We start from the raw sequence: 22393 nt of genomic DNA, 5'->3' as shown, positions 1-22393 counted from the left end.
GGGTGAATGGATGGATGGATGGATGGATAGATGACAGGATCCTTGCACAGGCTTTCTGAAGTCTGAGCTCAAAGGCCCTGCCACTCCTCTGACCAGCTGAGAGCTAACTGACATGGAATTCACTGTGACAAATGGAACCCTCACAGTGTGCATAGCACACACATTCTGAGTTCAAGTCAGCTGTGGTGGGAGAACCCTCAGTACTGCTGGTCTTCCCTCCTACCAACAAGCTCCACAGGCCCCTTCTGAATGCATACTGAAAAGTGACCAATGAGCATAATAGCATAATAGCACTTTCCCACCTACAGACATTTCTTCAGAGAGAGACTGAATAAATGGAAGAGTAAGTTTCAAGGCAAAGCTGATGAAAAAGAGTGGAGAAGAGCAAATACTCTTTGAACTTAGGATATTTATTTCACAGGACAAAATAAAGCCAAAGCTAAGCTGCCTTGGGAGCCAAAGCCCTTTCCAGAAAGTCTATACAGTGTTCTCCAATGAAGTGTAGCCACAGATTAAAGCCAGTGCTTCACATGTGGCCCCTCCTGTGCCCATTGCTGGCTTTAAGCGAGAAGTTCCATTGGAGACAAGAGATGAGATCCCCGCAGATGTTTCTGGCGCAGGCTGCCAGCTGCCATTTCCTCAAAGTCTTAGTTCATTCCAAGGACAGAGCAGTCCCCATTTCCTTCATGGCTGCCAAGTAATTAGCAGGATTGCACGGCTGCTCTCCCCATGCTTCCTGGGTGCAGGACAGGATGTCAAGCCGTGCTGACCCTTCCAGTCAACATCCGCACCAGCATCTCTGCACTGAGTGGAGCTCCCGAGTGCTGGGTGGAGGTGTGGGGCAGGTCTGTGAGTGGAGCCCCCAAGGAGGTCCAGTAATGACACTGCAAGTGGCCAGATGCGGCTCTGCCCACTCGCCACCACCACACAGCCATGGGCGGTCACGAGACCCTTGGCCTGTGTGAGGAGGCAGCCTGTGTGCTGGTGGCCCACCTGGGGCCAGACCAAGAGCCCAAAGTCCATTTCCCCGTGTTTGTACACAGGACACTGCAGAAAAGGGACCCGAATGGCACAGAGTTCGATGACATCCAAATGACGATTGTCTGAGTTAATGAATTGTGACACCCCTGCAGAAACAAAGACTGCTGGTATTTTGTGATGGCCAAATAGTCTTCTACTTGAGAACATTCATGGGATCTTAACGGCAGAGTACTTTCCATCAACCTTTTGTCACTGCTGATATTGATAAGATAAAAATGTTAGCTCTCTCTACACTTAAACAATCTACACACAGAATGTTGTGTGAAAGTGTGTGTATATAAAATAGTTAATATGTTTGAGTACTTACTATATACCAAGCACTTTACTTATAGTAGCTTAAAAGGTACCTTTAAAAGAATAAGATTCCCAACTCATTGCTGTCAAGTCGATTAAAACTCATGGAGGGCAGAATAGAATTGCCCCATAGGGTTTCCAAGGCTTTAAATCTTTATGGAGACAGACTGCCACATCTTTTTCCCACGAAGCAGCTGGTGGCTTTGAACCATTGATCTTTCAGTTAGCCAAGTGCTTACTCACTGCAGGGAGTTTTCTGAATTCACAAGTGAGAAAGCTGATGCACAGAGAGGTTCATAGTTAACTTGCCCAAGGTCATACCACTGGTAAGTGACAGAAACATGATCAAACCCTGTTCTGCATCTATAGTCTACATTACAGTAAATTAAAATAGATACACAAGTAGAGGTAAAACATAATAATCCACTAATTTAAATACCAGTGTATTAGCTTCCTAGGGCTGCCACAACAAAGTACCACAAACTAGGTGGCTTATAAGAATAGAAATTTATTGTCTCACAGTTCTAGAACCCGGTAGTCCAAGATAAGGATGTCAGCTGTGTTAATTCCTTCTGAGGCTCTGAGGGAGAATCTGCTGCAAACCTCTCTCCAGCTTCTGGTAACTCCAGGTGTTCTTTGGCTTGCAGCTGCAATGTCACATGGTGTCTTTCTTCTGTGTGTCTCTCTGTGTCCGTTCTCCCTTTTTATAAGGAGTCATTCGGATTGGATTAGGACCACCACCCCCCATGCCAATACAACCTCATGTTAACTGGTAACATCTTCAAAGATGATATTTCCAAACAAGATCACAATCGCAGGTACTGGGGGTTAGGACTTCAATATCTTTTTGGAGGACACAATTCAATAGTTAAAAGTTTATAATATAAATTCAAATTCTCATGAAGCATTGTTTTCATATTGCTGCCAATATAGAAAAATCTATCTACAAGTTAACAGACAAGATAGTCTGGGGAAACACTCATGACTCTCCACAACTTTTAGTAATGTCTCAGTCTGTAAGTCCCATGCTCACAATCTTACATTCCCAAACTTCCCTATAACTAGGCCATGGATGACCTAGTTCATCAATGAGAGACATCTATGCAAACCAGGAGTCAGAGTGAGCAATACAAGGAGGCAGAGAAGAATGGAAAAACTAGCTTCTGACAAACACAGTGGCAGCGGGGCCCAAGTCCTTGGGCAGGCAGCGGCAGAGCTTCTGAGGTCCACGGTTGTTGTCGTTGTGTGTCATCAGGTCAATTCCGACTCATAACAACACCATGTGACAAAGTAAAACTGCGCCATAGGGTTTCCTAGACTGTAATCTTTACAGGAGCAGACTGCCGTGTCTTTCTCCCACAGAGCTGCTGGTGATTTCGAACCACTGACCTTTTGGTTAGCAGCTGACTACTCAGTCATTGTGCCACCAGGGCTCCTTTGAGGTCCACTACTGAGTATCATAATGGCAAGGAGATATTAATATTACACACTAAAATGTCTAAAGTTTAAAAGACTAACAACATCAGATGTTGGTCAGGATGTGGAGCAACTGGAACTCTCATACATTACTGGTAAGTGTATAAAGAGATACAATCACTCCGGGGAAAAAGTTAGCGATTTTTTATACTGTTGAACATAAGCCTATCCTTGACTCAACAATTCTATTCCTAGGTATTTAGCCAAGAAAAAATGGAAACTTATGCCACCAAAGACTTTTACAAGAATTTCATAGCAGCTTTTTTCATAATAGCCAAAATCAGAAAACAACCCAAATTTCCTGTCCATCAACAAGAAAATGGATAAACAAATTGGAATACTGCTCATCAATAAAAAGGAATGAACTATTAATACTTGCAACAGTATGATGAATCTCAGAGATGTTATACTCAGTGAAAGAATCCAGACACAAAAGAGTACATAGTGTATGATTCCATTTACATGAAAGTCTGTAACAAGCAAAATTAATCTAGGGTGAAAAAAAATCAGGTAAGTATATATGAGAGTTCATGTACTATTTTTGTAAGTTTGAAATTATAACAAAATTAAAAGGTACAGAAAAAGCACTCAATAAATCTTAGTTATTTATTAATACCTGTACAAATTTTCCTCTGAAAGTCCTTTCTGCTTATTGCACTAGGCCACTCTTTTCCTACTCAACCTATAACTCTCAGTGTGTCCCAAATCTCTGTCCTCAGATCTTCTTCCTCTTTACCTAGTCCCTCAGGGAGTTTAATCACTCCAAACTTCACCATTCACCTCTACGGCTGATAGCACCCTTCTTCCTACATTAATCCCTTCCTTTTCTAAACTCTTACTGTAAACACTTCAACATTTAATTACATTGAACTGTTTCTGCATGCTAGATCTGTTTCCTCAATTAATCTACAGCCTTTGGGGATAAAGTCATGCCTTCTATGGCATATTAACGGCACTGCTCTAACATTTCTCAGGACTGACTCGGGGATGAGTTTACAACCCAACCAGAGTCAAGGAGATGCAATGAGGCTCTTAGGGGGATCCTGGGAAGGAGAACCACAGACTTGGAATGTGAGATCTAGAGCTAGTTAGAGCTGCCTTATAAGAAAGAAGTCTGACTACTGGTCTAACCAAGAATATAGTGAAGCAAGAAGAATCAGAATGTGAGAGAAAAAGGAGAGATCAACAGACTATCTAGACATATCTAGCCCTGCTGCCACACCTTGAGCCCTTGCATCAAAAAAACCAAAACCAAACTTGTCGATTTCGACTCATAGTGACCCTATAGACAGAGCAGAACTTCCCCATAGGGTTTCCAAGAAATGTCTGGTGGATTCGAACTGCTAACCTTTTGGTTAGCAGCTCAGCTCTTAACCACTGTGCCGCCAGGCCTCTCCTTGCATCAAACTGTACTTGAAATAAGACCCACCCCTGGATTGTTTATCAGCACGAACCACTATTGCTAAGCAAGTTTGAGTTAAGTTTCCCAACCAAAAAATTTTATCTGATACAGAAGTGTTTTCTTATTTATTTTTTTTTTCTTTGAAAATAATTTGTTGACACAGAAAATATGGAGAGGAGTCAATGGGAAAACAGATTGGAGACATGAAGAGATAAGGGACGAATGGCTAAATAAAGGTCTCAGAATAGGGAAGAGAAGAGATATTTAGGAATACAAACTGAGAAGCCTGTTTTGGAGAGAAGTGGGACATCTCTCTTCTCTGAAACAGGAAAAAAACACACAAAGAGATTCTGATGCAGTGAAGAAGTGATGGCAGTTGACAGAGGAAGATCAGGAAGCACAGATGATCAGGGCGACAACTTTTCTTGGCACAGTAGGTAGTGAATCCAAGAACAAAGAACATAGGAGGAAGACAACAGTATTTAAGTAGCCTTTAAGTGAAATATAAGGGGGAATTGACGAGAGTTAATCAAAGAGATTTCTAAGTACAGTAAACCCTGAGAAAACCAGAACCTGTGTAAGACAGAAACATGTCAGAGAAGGAAAACTCAAATATTTTCCACTAATAGCAATAAAAAAGTGGTAAGACTGTACCCTGTAAAGGCGGAAAACTTGCGTGACCCAGAAAAACAAGGCAGTCCCGTCAAGTTCTGGCTCTCACAGGTTTCACTGTAGCAACAAAGGCTAAGTTGAAGTCTGATAGTCCCAATGGGCATGTATTCGTGATCTTCTCCAAGGAACCACTAAGTGTTCAGGAAGCTAAAACAAAAGTAGAGGCAAGGTGAATCAGTGTTTTGGATTATTAATGGAGGGAAAACACAGGGCCATAAGTAAGGGAATCTACGGTGCTACAGAAAGCATGAAATGATCGGCAGTGAAAATCCAGGCTGCCTTATCCAATCAAATGAAGCCAGAAATGAACCAATAAACCAAAAGAATGGGAAGAAATCCAAACAACTCAGTAGGAGTAAAGAAAAAGAATCATAGAAGGTAAAATGTTTCTAATCTGAGAAGAGGCTCTAGACTCAATTTCTTGAGATGTAAAGTCCTAACACCAACTAAATTCACGTCAGGGGAAAATATAGAAAATCCCATTACTTGGGTTTCAGTATACTTATCTTCCCCAAACTCCTTATGTTAAGAAAGAAATTGTTTTAAGTAAGAGATTCTATTTCCACAATAGCCTTAATAAATATCTGTGAAAAAAGGCGTAGTATCTTATTTAAACAATTTTCTTGAAAACAAAAATATAAAGAAAAGAGTGCACACACTTCCTTTTGAATGGTAAAAGAATCCAAATCACCAGAGAGAAAGAATGAATCAAAAACTGAGGTCATCTCTCATACTGAAGTCAGAGCCCAGAAATGAAGAGAAGACGGAAAAGACTCGCACAAAGGTCTTCCAAGCCTTGGCTGCCCGTAGAGGCTGCTCCTGATGGCCTGTCGACAGGCAGGGCCAGCGTCAGGGATACAATTCGCGCAGCTCAAAGATTCCCGAGCTTGGTTTAATGTTCCATGGGCTCCACTGTAAAATTCATTCTTAATAATGTTTTCACAAGGAGCCCTGATTTTCATTTTACACTCAGCCCCGCAAAAGTTAGAGCCTGTCCTGCTTACAGGCAAAGCACTGCTCACTCCTGATGAGCCCTAATTAAAAAAAAAAAAAAATTATGACTATATGGTTCTCCCTTCTTGTGAACAGCAATTTGTAATATTCACGTTCCATAGTGACCAGATATACAAAATAAAAAACAAAAAAAAATACTAACAACTACTAATGAAAATGCTCTCATAGATTATTTGTTCTAATTTTTGTGGGTAATCACCACCCAGAAAGGATCTCACTATTTCTAATGCCTTGCCTCTTATGATAAATGCTTAGAGAGGATATTCTGACCTAGAAACATACAAAGTAATTAATATTAAGAAACAGGAAGGGACAAAAAAGTCATCTCTTTTTGAAATCACAAGAAGAAAAATGAGATAACATACTGCACTTTTAAAAAACTGAGATAAACAGTAAAAACTTTAAAGAGAGAATTCCTTAAAGAGAGTTTATCTGGGCTTATTGGGTTCTGCTCCTGAGGAGTTGAACAACTTCATTTTTTTTTTTTTTTTGGTAGGGAAAAAAAAGCAGTTAGTTTTCTAAGGTCCATAACATCTTTTTATCCCCTTCAATATTTTCTATTGTAACTCATAGAGAAAGCACTAAATATTTGTTATTTAAATGGTATTTTAACGAAGAGTATATTGCAAAAGCTTCATAGGCTATCAAGAAAATATAATAAACACATAATAGAAACATAATCCTAAGAATGTATCCACAATGACAACACAATAATAAAGTATCAGTGAGTTGAAAAAGGTACAGAATCTATACAAAGAACATATTTCCTAAGCGAAGTGAAGGAAAAGTAAAATAAGCAGTGATATTCTAAAACCCTCATGTAAAATCATGTCAATTCCTTCCAAATTAATGGGCAGATTTCATACACCTCTGATCAAAGTGCAAATAAGGTATTTTAAAATCTGGCTATGTGATTATTAAATAAAAATAAATGGATAAAAAATAAATAAATGGATAAAAATAACCAAGACATCTTTGATAAAATGTCATTAGTAAGAAAGTTTACATTGGAAGAGGCGATACATGTTTTCATAACAAAATGAAGAAGCAGCACTTGAAATATCATCTTGCCTGGTGCGGATACAAGGAGGTGTGGTGATTCTCAAGAGAGAGGAACAACCCTTAGCAGGAAGGGTTTCAGAACCTGGAGGTTGTGTATAATTTTTATGTTTATCGAAAGGAAGTGTGTATGGATTAAAAAAATTAACAGAAATGCTCAACATAAAGGAAACGTTTAAGAGAATATTTGCCTGGTCTTGGAGAATGGGGGCTTCCTACATATATAAAATTTGGAAGAAACAACAAAAAAAGACTGTTTACATACAATTAAAAACTTCTGAGAGATCCAAAACAATACATACAAAATTAAATTAAAAGGCAAAAGACAAAATGGAGAAAATATTTGCCACAAATGTAACTTATATAAATCTTAGCAGTACTGAAAACAATGGAACCAAACATGAACAAATTAACATTCAATTAGAAAAAATATATAAAATATAAAACAACAGCAACTGGTGCCAGGCATATTCAAAGCACTCTTTATTACCTCATTTTAATTGTCACAACACCTTATAAGGGAAGTTCTAACTTGACCTTCATTTTGCAAGTGAAGATAGTGAAACAATGAGAGGTTGGGTGACTGCCCAAGGTCACACAACGTGAAGTTGGATCCTAAGATGCCCCTTACATAGTCTGCCAAGTAGCCTCAGTAATAACCATAAATCTCCATAGTGTAGACAATAACTTTAAAAAAAAAAAAAGTCAACCTAGGAGTGAAAGGCTTGCATATTTAAACTAGTTATTTGTCTTTTTCGCCTCTCAAATCAGCAAATATTTTTTTCAAAACAATGCTTATAAAAAGTGTTGTAATCATGAACTCATATTCATAGTGACCCCATGTGACAAAGTAGAAATTCTCCATAGGGTTTTCTAGGCTGTAATCTTTACGGGAGCAGATTGTCACGTTTCTTCTCCCACTGAGCAGCTGGTGGGTTAGAACTCCCAACCTTTTGGTTAGCAGCCAAGCACTTATCTGTTGTGCCACCAGGGCTCCTTATGGTAGCTGTGAGTCAGAATCAACTTGACGGCTCACAACAACAGAATCACGAAAAATGGAAACCAACATGAGGACAATGGGCCAATAAACTATGGTATAGTCAAACAATGGAATGTTATACAACTTTTCCAAATCAATTTTTCGAAGACAATTTAGTGACATGAGAAAATGCTCACAAGGTACTGTTAAGGGGGATAAGCAGGATACATCATTGTTCATATAACATGGTCCACAGATATAAACACAGCTATCTATCTGAAGGAGCCCTGGTGGCACAGTGGTTAAGCGCTTGGCTGCTAACCAAAAGGCTGGCAGTTCAAATCCACCAGCTGCTCCTTGGCAACCCTATGGGGCACTTCTACTCTGCCCTATATGGTTGTTATGAGTCAGAATCGACTCGATGGCAATGGGTTTGGTTTTTGGTTTTATCTACCTGAAAATCAACCAAATTATAAACAATCATTGTCTTTAGGAATATTTTATTTGCTTCTTTATGAACTTCTATATATTCTGAATTTTCAAATCCCATAATAAGACATTATTTTTTAAATGTGTTTTATAACAATTCAAACAAAAAGTCAAATGGCAGAAGCAGCATGCTTAAAAATTAAAACTCTTTCCCCTCACACTTCTTTATTATTACTCTCCCTCTGAGTGCTGATAAAAAGATCACAGTACACTGACCCATGCAAAACCTTTTCCCTCACCTTCTGAAAACTGGTAATAATTAGCCTGATACAAAGATTAAATAAATATACATCCCTTTGTACTTTGCATTGCTGATCATGCCCTTGTGCAGATGTTATTTGCACTTCAAAGACAACTGGTCTACTCCCTCTTCTCTTCACTCTGCTGTGCCCACTCCAGTCAAAGTGCTGGTGGACAATGTGCAGAAAGAGTTAAACAGCAGGTCTGAAGCTGGTCTTCTTAGGAAGGGCTGCTGCAAGGTTGGCCCTCGCTGGCATCTGAGAACTTGGACTTTGAAAGGGTGTCCACCCTACCCTAACTGATCTGGGTGGCTCACTGTGCCTACTACACTGTTTGCACACCCATTGTGGTTTATGCTGGACACCTTCCCTCTGGGAGAGTCTGGAATCTTGGCCTGTGCTGGGCAGAGGGTGCCTATGTGACCAGCCCCAATAAAAATCCCGGGCACTGAGTCTCTAGCAAGCTTCCCCAGTAGACAACAGTTCACATGTCACAACTCGCTGCTGGAGAAACCGAGTTCTGTCCTGCGTGCTTGTGCCTGGTTTCCTCTGGACTTTGCCCCAAGCACCTTTTCCCTTTGCTGATTTTGCTCTGTATCTTTTTGCTGTAATAATCTTAGCCATGAGCAGGACTATGTCCTGAGCCCTCTGAGCTCTAATAAACCACTGAAACTGGGGTGGTCTTGGAGACCCCTGAAGCCAACAGTCAGTTCATACTTCCAAAAGAACAGCAAGCAAAATGTACACAGAAAAACTCACAAGGCACTTTGATAAGCTTACCTCAAATTTTCATTTACAAATTTCTCTTTTCATATTTCCTTCATTGTTTATCACTCCCTCCATCTTGCCCCTCATATAGTCACAGTTCCCCTCCACACTCTTCTGCACTTACTCCTCTATACCAATGCGCCTGAGAATCTAATAAAAAGTATGCAATTCCCTTCCCCAAATGTGTATATACATACAAATCACAGCACATGCATTCGAGAGGTACACAGTTTCCCCCAGAAAATCCTTCCTCAGTCCCATGCTCTCCACTCTGTCTCTAACAAAGCTATCACATACTACTACAATTTTCTTTTAAACCATCAGATCCCCATAAAGAAAATACTGCTACTATCTCCACTGTACAAAGGAGTAACCATGCAAAGAGATGTTAAGTATCTTGCCCAAGTTACAATTAGTGAGTCACAAACAGCATTCAAACTCAGGTTTGAATAACTGTGTATAAACCAATAGGCTTTCAATTATAAGAGAACTTCTCATTCTTCTAAACTCATACCAAGAACATGCATAGAATATACTTTCTTGTGTTACACAAACATCTCCCTACTCCCACCTCCAGATTCTGATGCACCCATTGTGGGTGAGGGGTGTGGAAGGAGAAGATACAGGAGAGGGAGGCATGCTCTTCCCCACCTCTCCTTGGGAATTACCCCACTATGATGCTGCGGAGAAAATCTTTGTGATCAACGGGCTGGAACATGCTAGTCAATTCACTCCTGTGCATACCTACACACCCCTGCAGACTGCTGCTTCTGGCATGTCCAAAAAATGGCCCTGGAGTCAGCCAAAGACAGCCCTTGTTAAACAATGTCCTACTAAACAACCGATGGGACAAGAAAGAAAGAGAGAAATTAAAAAAAAAAAAAAAACCTGGAGATAAATGAAAACGAAGACACAACATACCAAGACTTATGAGACTCAGCAAAAGCAGTACTGAGGGAAATTTATAGCAGTAAACACTTCCATTAAAAAAGAAGAAAGATATCACAAAAGTAGTCAAACTTTACAACTTGAAGGAGCCTTGGTGGCTATGAGTTGGAATCAACTCAACAGTAACAGGTTTGGTTTTTTGGGTTTTCTTTACAACTTGAGGAACTAGAAAAAGAAGAGCAAACTAAACTTAGAGCTACCAGAATAAAAGAAATAATAAAGATCAGACAAGCATTAAATGAAACAGAGAATAGAAAAACAAAAGAGAGAATCAACAAAACCAGAAATTGGTTGTTTGAAAAGATCAATATAGTCAACAAACTATTAGCTAGGCTGACAAAGAAACAAAGAGACAAGATGCAAATAACCAAAATAAGAAACGAAAGTGGAGACATCACAACTGACCCAACAGAAGTAAAAAGGATCAGAACAAAGATAGCCCTTGCTTGAGCAGGTCATTCTTCAAAGAAAGATGCATACCATGAACACTGGCTCTGGAGCCAGCAGAGGGAAAGGAGAGCAGAGAAGAGGAAAATGTTCAGTTAACCAGATCTAATCCATCTGTTCATCAATACAGATAAAAGGGCACTGAGCTAAAAAACTGGGATGATGGGAAAAAAGAAATGGTGAAAATGAGTGGATTGTCAGAAAGATGGTTCTAAGGGGAAAGCAAATAAAGGGGCATGGATGAAAGTTGACTCAGGTAAATAATTTTATGAGCAAAGGACAGAAGTAGGAAAAATTGTTGGTTAAAAAGAAAAAAATACTCCTAAATAAAGAGGCAGTGGTAAAAGAGAGCTTTTACTGAAAGTATCTTACAATCTCATGATTTACCCTATAAAACCTTAGCTAAGATGGGCAATAAATGATATCGAACATCCTAAAAATCAGTAAGAGAGACTGATCACTGACTAGCCTTGAAACCCACAGGCCATGCCAAAATATAAACAGAGACAGAATTTTAATATAATGTTTTATACTAATTAGTTTCAAACAACAGTGTTACGCAAAGGGAAAGAGTAAGGGAATCTCTTAGAAAAATTCTACACACTGAAAGAACCTACTATAAAAATTATCTGATAGTACAATTAACCCATTTCAGCACTTGGGTATAATTTACAAATTCCCCCACCAAAGCCACAGGCTACATGTAGTGACACCAAATGGTAATGGAAACACTGGTTCCCTGGTTTGCAAACACATGGGGTGGGAAAAATTCTGAGAATTAGCTTCAGGGAACATCAGTAAACAGCCAAACCAGATTGTTTCCAATACGACATAAAGCCACACGTTCCCTCAAGTCAAAAAAACTGAAACAGAAACAAGATCAACACCACTTCTGGGATGGTGACATTCTGATTTATATCAATCATGACATCCACAGACATACAGCAACCCTGTTTCAAAAACACCAAACACTCACAACACAGAAAGCTCAGAAAAAGAAAAATCTATATGTTTTATTTTTTATCAAAAATGCAATTTAGACAGCAAAATATTTCTTCATCAAAACTTCCTTCTAGCTTAACTTTAGTGGTAAATTTTAAACAAACAAACTCATCACCATCGAGTCGATTCTGACTCATAGCAACCCTATAGGACAGAGTAGAACTGCCCCACAGGGTTTCCAAGGCTGTAATCTTTGTGGGAAAGAGCCCTGGTGGTGCAGTGGTTAAAAGCTCGGCTGCTAACTGAAAGGTCGAGGGTTTAAACCCACCAGCTGCTCTGCAGGAGAAAGATGTGGCAGTCTGCTTCTGTAAAGATCACAGCCTCGGAAACCCTATGGGGTAGTTCTACTCTGTCCTACACAGGGTCTCTATGAGTCAGAACCATCAGCTCAACGGCAGTGAGTAATCTCTCTGGGAGCGGATTGTCAGGTCTTTTCAATCATGGCGTGGCTGGTGGGTTCAAACCGCCGACCTAACCGAGTGCTTAACCACTGCATCACCACGGCTCCTTTTGGGCAAAGAAACCAAAAAAGAAAAACCAAACCATTGCCATCGAGTCAATTCCAACTCACAGCGACCCTATAAGACAGAGTAGAACGGCCCCACAGGGTTTCCAAGGAGCAGCTGGTGGATTCCAACTGCCAATCTTTTGGTTAGCAGCCAAGCTCTTAACCACTGCACCACCAGGGTTTCCTTTAAGCAAAGAAGGAGAGGCCAAATATGTACAGGCCTGGGATCATAAACTTTTCTTTGAAAAGAGCTAACATGGCTCCTCTGAAAAACTCTTAATGCAGCAGTAACTTGTCAAAGTGGCAGAACACGTTAAAAAATTAAAAAAAAAAAAAAAAAAAACACCACAGAGAGAAAACTTCCCAATTCGGGGCAGGAGTCGGCGGGGAAGTAATGACAAAGTTCCAGGGAGAAGCAGTCAAATAAGCCTTTCAGGAAAGAAGAAAGGACACAGATCCTTTTTATTCACTATCAGGTAGTGCTGAGAGGTAGAAAAACCTATCCCTAGACACAGTTTCTCATGGAGGAAAATAATGTCTCAGAGCTTGAGCAATATATTATGAGATAAGAGGGCCCAGGCTACTCCTGCCCCTGCCACAACAGACAACTCTCATCCAAAAGAGCAATAAAGGATGAAAAATAGAACAGGAGCTGGTGTTCCCTGGGCCAGGAACTGGGCCCATCAGATAAATGTTGGAATCCAAAGCCAAGAGGTGCTAGGATGGATGGACAACGCAGAAGCTGGCCGAGCTCTGCTCTCTTGCTGACGGCTGACGAGGCACCAAGTACACCTGAGTATTTACCCTTTAGTCAGCTTGAGTGTAATTCTCTCTGTGCCTCAGTGATCTTCTGGAGGTTTGAGGAACTAACCAGGGTTCTCTAGTTTATTTTTAGTAACACATATTGTTTAAAAAAAAAAAAACAAGTTCAAACAACCTTGTAGCAAAGTACAAGGACCAGAGTTAAGGAAATAGAACAAAGGAATGTTTTACTAAGAGAAAACATTTTGACCAATGGGTGGAGAGCACCAAGTTGCCAGCACTCGGAAAACCTCACTGGGATTGTCATTCTTCTGGAAGAAACTATACCGTGAGTCTTCTGATTATTTATATTCCCTGCATATTTAATTCCAAGATCTTTTTAGCCAGTCTTTGGCATGTTATTTTATACAATGGCCAAAAAAAAAAAGAAAAAAACCAAACCCACTGCCGTTAAGTTGATTCCAACTCATAGCGACACTACAGGACAGAGTAGAACTGCCCGGTAGGGTTTCCAAGGAGACTGGTGGATTCAAACGTTTCCTCTAAATGATGATGATATACACAGATATATAAATGTATCATGTACAATTAATTAAAATAGCTATTAAGTGTGCTCTGCTGTAAGTCCCATATGTATGAGAATTATTTTCTGTACGTGAGAATAATTTGACAAAGAATGTAGAACACAGGGGTGCTCTGCTCCACTGGTCTGTCCATCTGTCTGTTCCTTCATGATACCACACTCTCCTGGTTTGGGCAGTTTTATAGTGTGTGCTACATCAGGTAGGGACCACTCCCCTCTTACTGGTCATTATCAAAGTTAAATCGGGATCTGGGAGGTGATCACTTGGGTGTTTGCTTTACAGTAATTTGTTTTTTGCACTTCTCTGTATGTCATTCCATAATACAAAGATGTTTAATTACAGAAAAGTAGAAAAAGCAAGGGAACAAGTAACATGATACAAAGAACAGTGGGTACCTCTGGCAGGAAGAGAGGGGGTGAGACCAGGAAGGGACACGCAGTGGCCGCAAAGTTGCTGACAACAGTCCATCTCTTCAAACGTCCAGTGAGCACATGAGTTTTTACTTTGTTGTTTTTCTACAACCTGTGCACTTATCATATGTAGAAAAGGTTACATCATCTCATAACTAAAATTTTAAAACAAAAATTTTATCAGCCATTCCATGTATATATATCCATACTTCTAAATGGATTTTAGACTGAATTGTGCAGTTTCATAATAAATTCCCATTGGGATTTTTCTAAAACAATGGCAATAAATCTGTGAAGTAAGTTGGTACAATCTCAGAATCCTTATTCAAAGATGGCATGCTGGAAGTAGCCCTGCAAAGTGACCATATTCCAGTCGCTTATGTAAGTTGCGTTACATTTAAAGTTTCCTCTTTTTCATCCCACATGACTCCTGCTATCTGTCTGGACTATTCCCCATTAACCTGTCCCAACAATGCACCTGGCTTCACTTTCCCCACATCAGCTCCTCCCAATCTGCCCCTCCTTGGAGCTCTCCAGAATCCCTAGTGCAGCCCCCAGCCTGTGCTGCCTTCAGGGTGATGGGGCTTCTCCACACCTGGCTCCCTGCAGGCAAAGGTCCTGTGTGACGTGAGTCCACCCCGTGCCTGCACGCTGTCTGCTGTAAGTGTCTGTGAATTAGTGAATCAAACAAACAAATCTGACTGCCTCATCACAGCCATCTGGGTGCTCACGGGTGTCACAGCACCAACAGAGTACGGAGCCACCTAAATTCTAGGACATGACAACAAAACAAATCATGACTTCTCCTTGATAGCGAGAAGGTGTTTTTTAAACAGGGACAAAGTGCTGATCTCCCCACTGCAATGACATAGCCAGAGCGTACTAAATATACCGTATGGTACCACAGGAGAGTTCCTCAAAAACTGTAGAGGACGGTCTATTCGTACTTTTAAAAGTGACAGAATGAAACTCTGATGGCAACAGTGCCCTCTGCCGAGCCCTGAGAGCACAGCCACGTAGAGAGGAAATGCATTCAGGTCCCCATTTTAAGTCTTCTTACTGTGTAAAGCTTAAAAAAAAACAAACAAAAAGATAAAAGGTAAATTGTTGCCATCTGGGTTTCTCAGCTTCTCCTTCATTTAACGGAATCTCTTGCATGTTCTAACAAGCAGCTAACCATCTAAGGGTTTTATTAAGCGTTAACACAGAATCGGCTTCTTTGCTACTTCAGCAAGTCCCTACCCTTACTGCCCTTAAGATACCAGCACCTTGAAAAGACAGTGACAATCACACACAAGAAGATACACTATATTCTATCTATCTATCTACCTACCTATCTATCTTATATAAACACAGAATGAAAAGGTAAAACTCTGCAGGGGGCAGGGTAGCCAACTCGAAGTCAGATGGGTGTGGGCTCAGGGTGGCACTTTTCCACTTGCTAGCTGTATGCAACTAGAGAACTTACTGAAACTATCAGCTTCAGTCTTTCCATCAACAAAATGGGAGAGGGAATAGTACCCATCTCATAGGACTGCTATGAAGATTAAGTTAATATAAATATGAAACATTTAGCAAGTGCCTACAATGAGTGCTCCACAAATGTTCCTATCACTACGGTTATCATCATCATCGTCAAGGGCACAGCTTAGGGGTGAGGAATGCAATGCAAAAGTTAAATTAGAGTTACACATACTTGTTCAGAACAAGGGAAGAGGGGGCCTCTTCTCTGTGATTCTGGACACCCCCTAACAGAGAGCTAGCACCTAACACATCTAACGCTTTCAGTATAATCAGGATAATGAGGAGACATTAAGCCATATCAGACAAGAAATGGCTGAAGTGACTGATGTTTGCTTTGCAATAAGGGGATGAGACAGACTGTAGTTGTATTGTTCAGGCTTTGAAGAATTTTCATTTGCGCAGTAAAGTATGCTTCACAGGTAGAAAGCACTCTACCGGAAGTGACTTTGTGGGCCGTTTTTCCTTCTTTACAGAGGGATGTATACCATGTAAATAGGGGGAAAAAATATATGTTCATCAATAGTCACCCAAAGATGTACTTGATAACATATAACAGCAATCTTGATTTTAAAAAAAAGAAAGAAAAATCCAAGTAACCTATGAATAGAAATATTCTTAACTAGATAAGAATACCTAGAGCAAATACACATAATAATAAACCATTTAAAATATTCCCATTAAGTTGGAAATACAAAATGATTCAACCCCAGTGAAAGGAATTTGCCAGTGTCTTTCAAAATTATATATGAATTTATGGTTTAGTCTGGCAATATTATTCCTAAGAAAGTATCCCAAAGACATGCTGGCAAAATATGGAATGATATACCAACAGGCTATTCACTGTACCACTATCAGCAATAGCAAAGACTGGAAACCACTCAAACATCTACTTACAGCCTACCTACACAGCTAATTTAAAAAGACAGAATGACAAAGATCTCTACATACTGCTAAAGAGTAATCTTCAGAATATATGATTAACTGGAAAAAAGTAAGAAACTTAAGAAGGAATATGCTTCATTTTGTGTTTTAAAAATTAGTGAGAAATATGAATATATTTATGTATCACATTATATTTTCAAAAAGAAACTTCAAATAATAAGCCAAAGACAATAAAAAGGGCTACCTTTGGAGGGAGAGAGAGAACAGGGATAAGGGAACAAGAACAGAAGTTAAACCTCTCTGACTGTACCCTGTTCCATAGTTTCAATTTAGGAAACATGTAAATGTGATACTTTTCAAAAATGTAAATTACTTTTTTTTAATGTTAAAATAGAAGCAAAGCAATCCCAAACAATAAAAAATCAACTGAAACGAGTCCCTCTAATTGTATATCAAAGTGGTAGCATAACCACACAGAAAAAAAAATTAGGTGATGTAACTTTACTTCTCTAGAGGAAAAGATCCTAAGCACATAAAGTATCACAAACAAAACCTTAGTTAAAAGAGCATACAATAAGCTCATTGTTAGTAATAACATTGATATTGTTATTTTGAAATTATATATATTGTGATGTTGTTAGGAACTAAGATTTTCAGCAAAAGAAAAGAAATATAAGTATATAATCAAAGTTGTTCATCAAAACTCTAAGATGTTGATAAGGGTAAAGTTCAAGGTAACCACAAAGAAAGTTAACAAACCTACTCATTAAAATGAAGAAAAACATAAAGCCTCAGTAAAAACAAAACCTACAAAAACAAAAGAAATGAAAAAAAAATCCACAAACAAAATGAATTCAGCACAGGAGAATAAGAGGAACAAAGAAAACATCACCACCACAAAAAAAAACACTAGAAGATGACAGCAATAAACTCACACCTATTAATAATTACACTGAATGTAAATGGCCTAAATGCACCCATAAAGAGACGGAGAGTGACAGAATGGACTAAAAAAAACAGGATCCATCAATATGCTGTCTACAAGAGACACACCTTAGAAACAAAGACATAAATTTATTAAAAATCAAAGGATGGAAAAAATATATCAAGCAAACAGCTACCAAAAAAGAGCAGGAGTGGCAATACTAATCTCAGACAAAATAGACTTCAAAACAAAATCCACCATAAAAGACAAAGAAGGACACTATATAATGATTAAGTGGATGATCCATCATATGAAGACCATAATAAACATCTATGCACCCAATGACAGGGCTCCAAAATACATAAAACAAACTCTAACAGCACTGAAAAGAGAAACTGACAGTTCCACTCTTGGTAAAGGAGATAACATCTATAAAAAAACTCAACAAAGATACAGAAGACCTAAACAGCACAATCAGCCAACTTGACCTCATAGACATATATAGAATACTCCACCAACAGCTGCAAAATACACATTCTTTTCCAATGCATACGGATCGCTCTCTAGAATAGACCACATCTTAGGCCACAAAGCAATCCTGAAGAAGATCCAAAATGTTATGATAATACTAAGTATCTTCTCTGACCACAACACCATAAAGGTAGAAATTAACAACAGGAAGAGCAAGGAAAAAAAATCAATTACATGGAAACTGAATAACACCCTGCTTACACATCACTGGATAATAGAAAAAATCTGAGATGGAATCAAAAAAATTCCTAGAATCAAACGAGAATGAAAACACATCATACCAAAACCTTTGTGACACAGCAAAGGCAGTCCTAAGGGGACAATTTATAGCAATAGACGCACACATCAACAAAAAAAAAAAAGAAGGACAAAATCAAAACATTAACTACAGAACTTGAACAAACAGAAACAGAACAGCAAAAAAAGCCCACAGCCACTAGAAGAAACGAAATAATAAAGATCAGAGCAGAAATAAATGAAATAGAGAATAGACAAACAATAGAAAGAAGCAACAAAACCAAAAGTTTGTTCTTTGAAAGGATCAACAAAATCAACAAACCACTAGCCAGACTGACAAAAGAAAAACAGGAGAGGACACAAATAACCCAAATAAGAAATGAAATGGGGGACACTACAACAGACCCAACTGAAATAAAAAGGATTATAACAGAGCATTATGAAAAACTATACTCCAACAAATTTGAAAACCTAGAGGAAATGGATAAATTTCTAGAAACACATTACCTACCCAAACTACCACAAAGTGATGTTGAAAATCTGAACAGATCCATAATAAGAGAAGAGATTGAAAAGGTAATAAAAAAACTCCAAACGAAAAAAAGCCCTGGCCCAGATAGCTTCACTGGAGAATTCTACCAGACATTCAGAGAAGAGTTTATACCATTACTACTCAAACTATTCCAGAACATAGAAAAGGAAGAGATACTTCCGAATTCATTTTATGAAGCCAGCATAACCCTTATACCAAAATCAGGCAAAGATGCCACAAAGAAAGAAAATTACAGACCAATATCTCTCATGAATATAGATGCAAAAATTCTCAACAAAATTCTAGCCAATAAAATTCAGCATCATATCAAAAAAAAATACACCACGACCAAGTAGGATTCATACCAGGTATGCAAGGATGGTTCAACATTAGAAAATCAATCAACATAATCCACCACATAAATAAAAGATTCACATCATCATCTCAATTGACACAGAAAAGGCATTCAACAAAGTCCACCACCCACTCCTGATAAAAACTCTCAATAAAATAGGTATAGAAGGCTCATCCCTTCGGGAGCAAGGGAGAGTGAAGAGAACAGGATACAAGGAAAAGATTAGTCCGAAGGACTAATGGACCACAGCTACCAAGGCCTTCACCAGACTGAGACCAGTACAGCTAGATGGTGCCCGGCGACTACCAATGAATGCTCTGACCGGGATCACAACAGAGGGTTCTGGACAGAGCTGGAGAACAATGTAGAACAAAGTTTTAACACAAAAAAAAAGACCAGATTTACTGGCCTGACAGAGACTGGAGAAACTCTGAGCCAGACATCCTTTTAGCTCAGTGGTGAAGTCACTCCCAAGGCTCACCGTTCAGCCGGGGATTGGACAGCCCCATAAAACAAAACAGGACTAATAAGGCACAGCAGTCCAGGGACAAGGTCTAGAAGGCAGGAGGGGACAGGAAAGCTGGTGATAGGGAACCCAAGTTGAGAAAGGACAGTGTTGACATGTCATGGGGTTGTTAATCATTGTCATAGGGCAATATGTGTACTAACTGTTTAATGAGAAACTATCTTGTTCTGTAAACCTTCATCTACAGTAAAAAAAAAAAAAAATTATCTATGAGAGATCAAACTGACAACAGCAACTCAAAGGTCTGATGGGAAGCCTAGGGGACAGTGAGTTGAAGATAACAGTGATGGAATAATTTGGAAAAGGATAGTGAGAATAGCAGCACAACTGGAAGAACGTAATTGATGTCACTGAATTGTACATGTAGAAATTTTTGAAATGGTGTAACTTTGGCTATGTATATTTTCACCAAAAAAAAAGGTCCTCCAAGGTCAAGAAGGGAGAGTGTTGACATGTCGTGGGGCCGTTAACCAATGTCATAAAACAATGGGTGTACTGACTGTTTAATGAGACACTATTTATTCTGTAAACCTTTATCTAAAGTACAATAAAACAAAAAATTTAAGAAAAAAAACTCTAAGATCTTTAATTTAAATGAATGTATGATCTATTTCTTCACATTATAAAATCTACAAATTTCCTAGATCTGTCCACTGAAAACTCTAAAAGCAATGAAAACCCAAGAGCAATGAGTATCCCTAGGGTCCCGATGATGGTCTCTGAATACCATTCCCCACTAAAAGGAACCAGAGCTTTTTGGGAAAATGGCTACTTCCAGGTCGGGGTAGCAAACAGAAAAGATGAGCCTTCAGCATCTTGTCACGCTGGAGCACAAGCAAGCCATCAAAGACGACTAGAGTCATGCAAGACAACACAGGAGCCATTGGCCAAACACAGGACAATTTGAGCATCAAAATAACAATAAAAATAATAACGACTACAATAGAGTAAAATACATCAAATAAATTTTTTAGCCCTTAAGTTCATAACAATAAAAACCAATCCTGTTGCGTGGAGTCGATTCTAACTCATAGGACCCTACAGGACAGAGTAGAATTGCCCCATACGGTTTCCAAGGCTGTAATCTTTACGGAAGCAGGCTCCCTATATCTTTCTCCTGAATTGCCACTGGTAGGTTCAAACCACCAACCTTTCAGTTAGCAGCTGAGTGTTTAACCAACACGCCACCGGGGCTTCTTTCATTCATAATAGTGCTACCCAAAAACACATATCAGTGAACTCTGAAGACTGCTATAGCATTAATTCTCTATTCTGTAAATTAATAAAGGGAAAGAATCAAGAATGTATCTTGCTTTTCTTGTACTAACTATATATTTCATGGTAACTAAATAGCTGATGAGAGAAAATTCTTTGTAGAGGAATTCTAATAGATGGAGAAGAAATCCAATAGAACTAGGAAATCATCACTTTGCAATCTCTGATAAAATAAAGGTGTGCATCAGGGTTGTATCCTTTCACCATACCTATTCAATCTGTACGCTCAGCAAATAACTCAAGAAGCTGGACTCTATGAAGAAGAACAAGGCGTCAAGACTGGAGGAAGGCTCATTAACAGCCTGCATTATGCAGATAACCCAACCTTGCTTGCTGAAAATGAAGAGGAATTGAAGCACTTACTGATGAAGATCAAAGACTACAGCCTTCAGTATGGATTACACCTCAACATAAAGAAAACAAAAATTCTCACAACTGCACCAATAGACAACATCATGATAAATGAAGAAAAGATTGAAGTTGTCAAGGATTTCATTTTACCTGGATCCACAATCAACACCCCCAGAAGCAGCAGTCAAGAAATCAAAAGACACATTGTATTGGGCAAATCTGCTGCAAAAGACCTCTTTAAAGTGTTGAAAAGCAAAGACATCACCTTGAAGACTAACAGGCACCTGATCCAAGCTATGGTGTTTTCAATCACCTCATCCGCATGTGAAAGCTGGATGACGAATAAGGAAGACCAAGGAAGAACTGACACATTTGTATTGTGGTGTTGGCCAAGAATACTGAATATACTATGGACTGCCAAAAGAACAAACAAATCTGTCTTAGAAGAAGTACAACCAGAATGCTCCTTAGAAGCAAGGATGGCAAGACTATGTCTCACATACTTTGGACATGTTATCAGGAGGGACCAGTCCCTGGGGAAGGGCATTATGCTTGGTAAAGTACAGGGTCATCAAAAATGAGGAAGATCCTCAATGAGATGGATTGGCACAGTGGCTGTAAGACTGGGCTTAAGCATAACGATTGTGAGGATGGTGCAGGACCAGGCAGTGTTTTGTTCTTTTGTACATAGGGTCGCTATGAGTCAGAACCAACTCAACGGTACCTAACAACAACAACAATATAATAAAATTAAATTAGAAACCAATAATGGAAAGATACCCAGGAAATCCCCAAATGCTAGAAACTAACACAGTTCCATCTAACCCATAGATCAGAGAAAAAGTCAAAATAAAATTAGAAAGTATTTTAAAGTGAATGAAAATAAATGTGTGGTATGTTGATAAGGCAGTACTTATAGAGGAAAATTTATAGCACTAAGTGTCTCTATATTAGAAAAAAAGAAAGTTCTCAAATCAAGGACTTCAGCTCCCCCTTTAGCAAACCAGAAAAAGGAGAAGGGCTGGTGTCTCTTTATTTTGATCTTGGTCAGGTCCTACACTGGCCCACTTGGCAAATTCATCAAAATCCTTTGGGAAGGGAAAAAGTCTGAAGAGGGGGTGGGAAGGAGGTGGGGAAAAACAATAAGTAAGGAATCAGTAG

The 22393-nt window shown here is 39.1% G+C and overlaps 1 protein-coding gene across 2 annotated transcripts in view; it reads right to left on the bottom strand.

Moving 5' to 3' along the window:
- Positions 1-22393, bottom strand: part of FBXO15 (F-box protein 15) — a 47477-nt gene that overhangs the window by 7104 nt on the left and 17980 nt on the right. The window lies entirely within an intron of this gene.

The sequence above is a fragment of the Trichechus manatus genome, unplaced genomic scaffold (genome assembly GCF_000243295.1).
Source record: "Trichechus manatus latirostris isolate Lorelei unplaced genomic scaffold, TriManLat1.0 scaffold00183, whole genome shotgun sequence".
NCBI lineage: Eukaryota > Metazoa > Chordata > Mammalia > Sirenia > Trichechidae > Trichechus > Trichechus manatus.
This window is presented reverse-complemented; position numbering and strand designations above follow the sequence as displayed.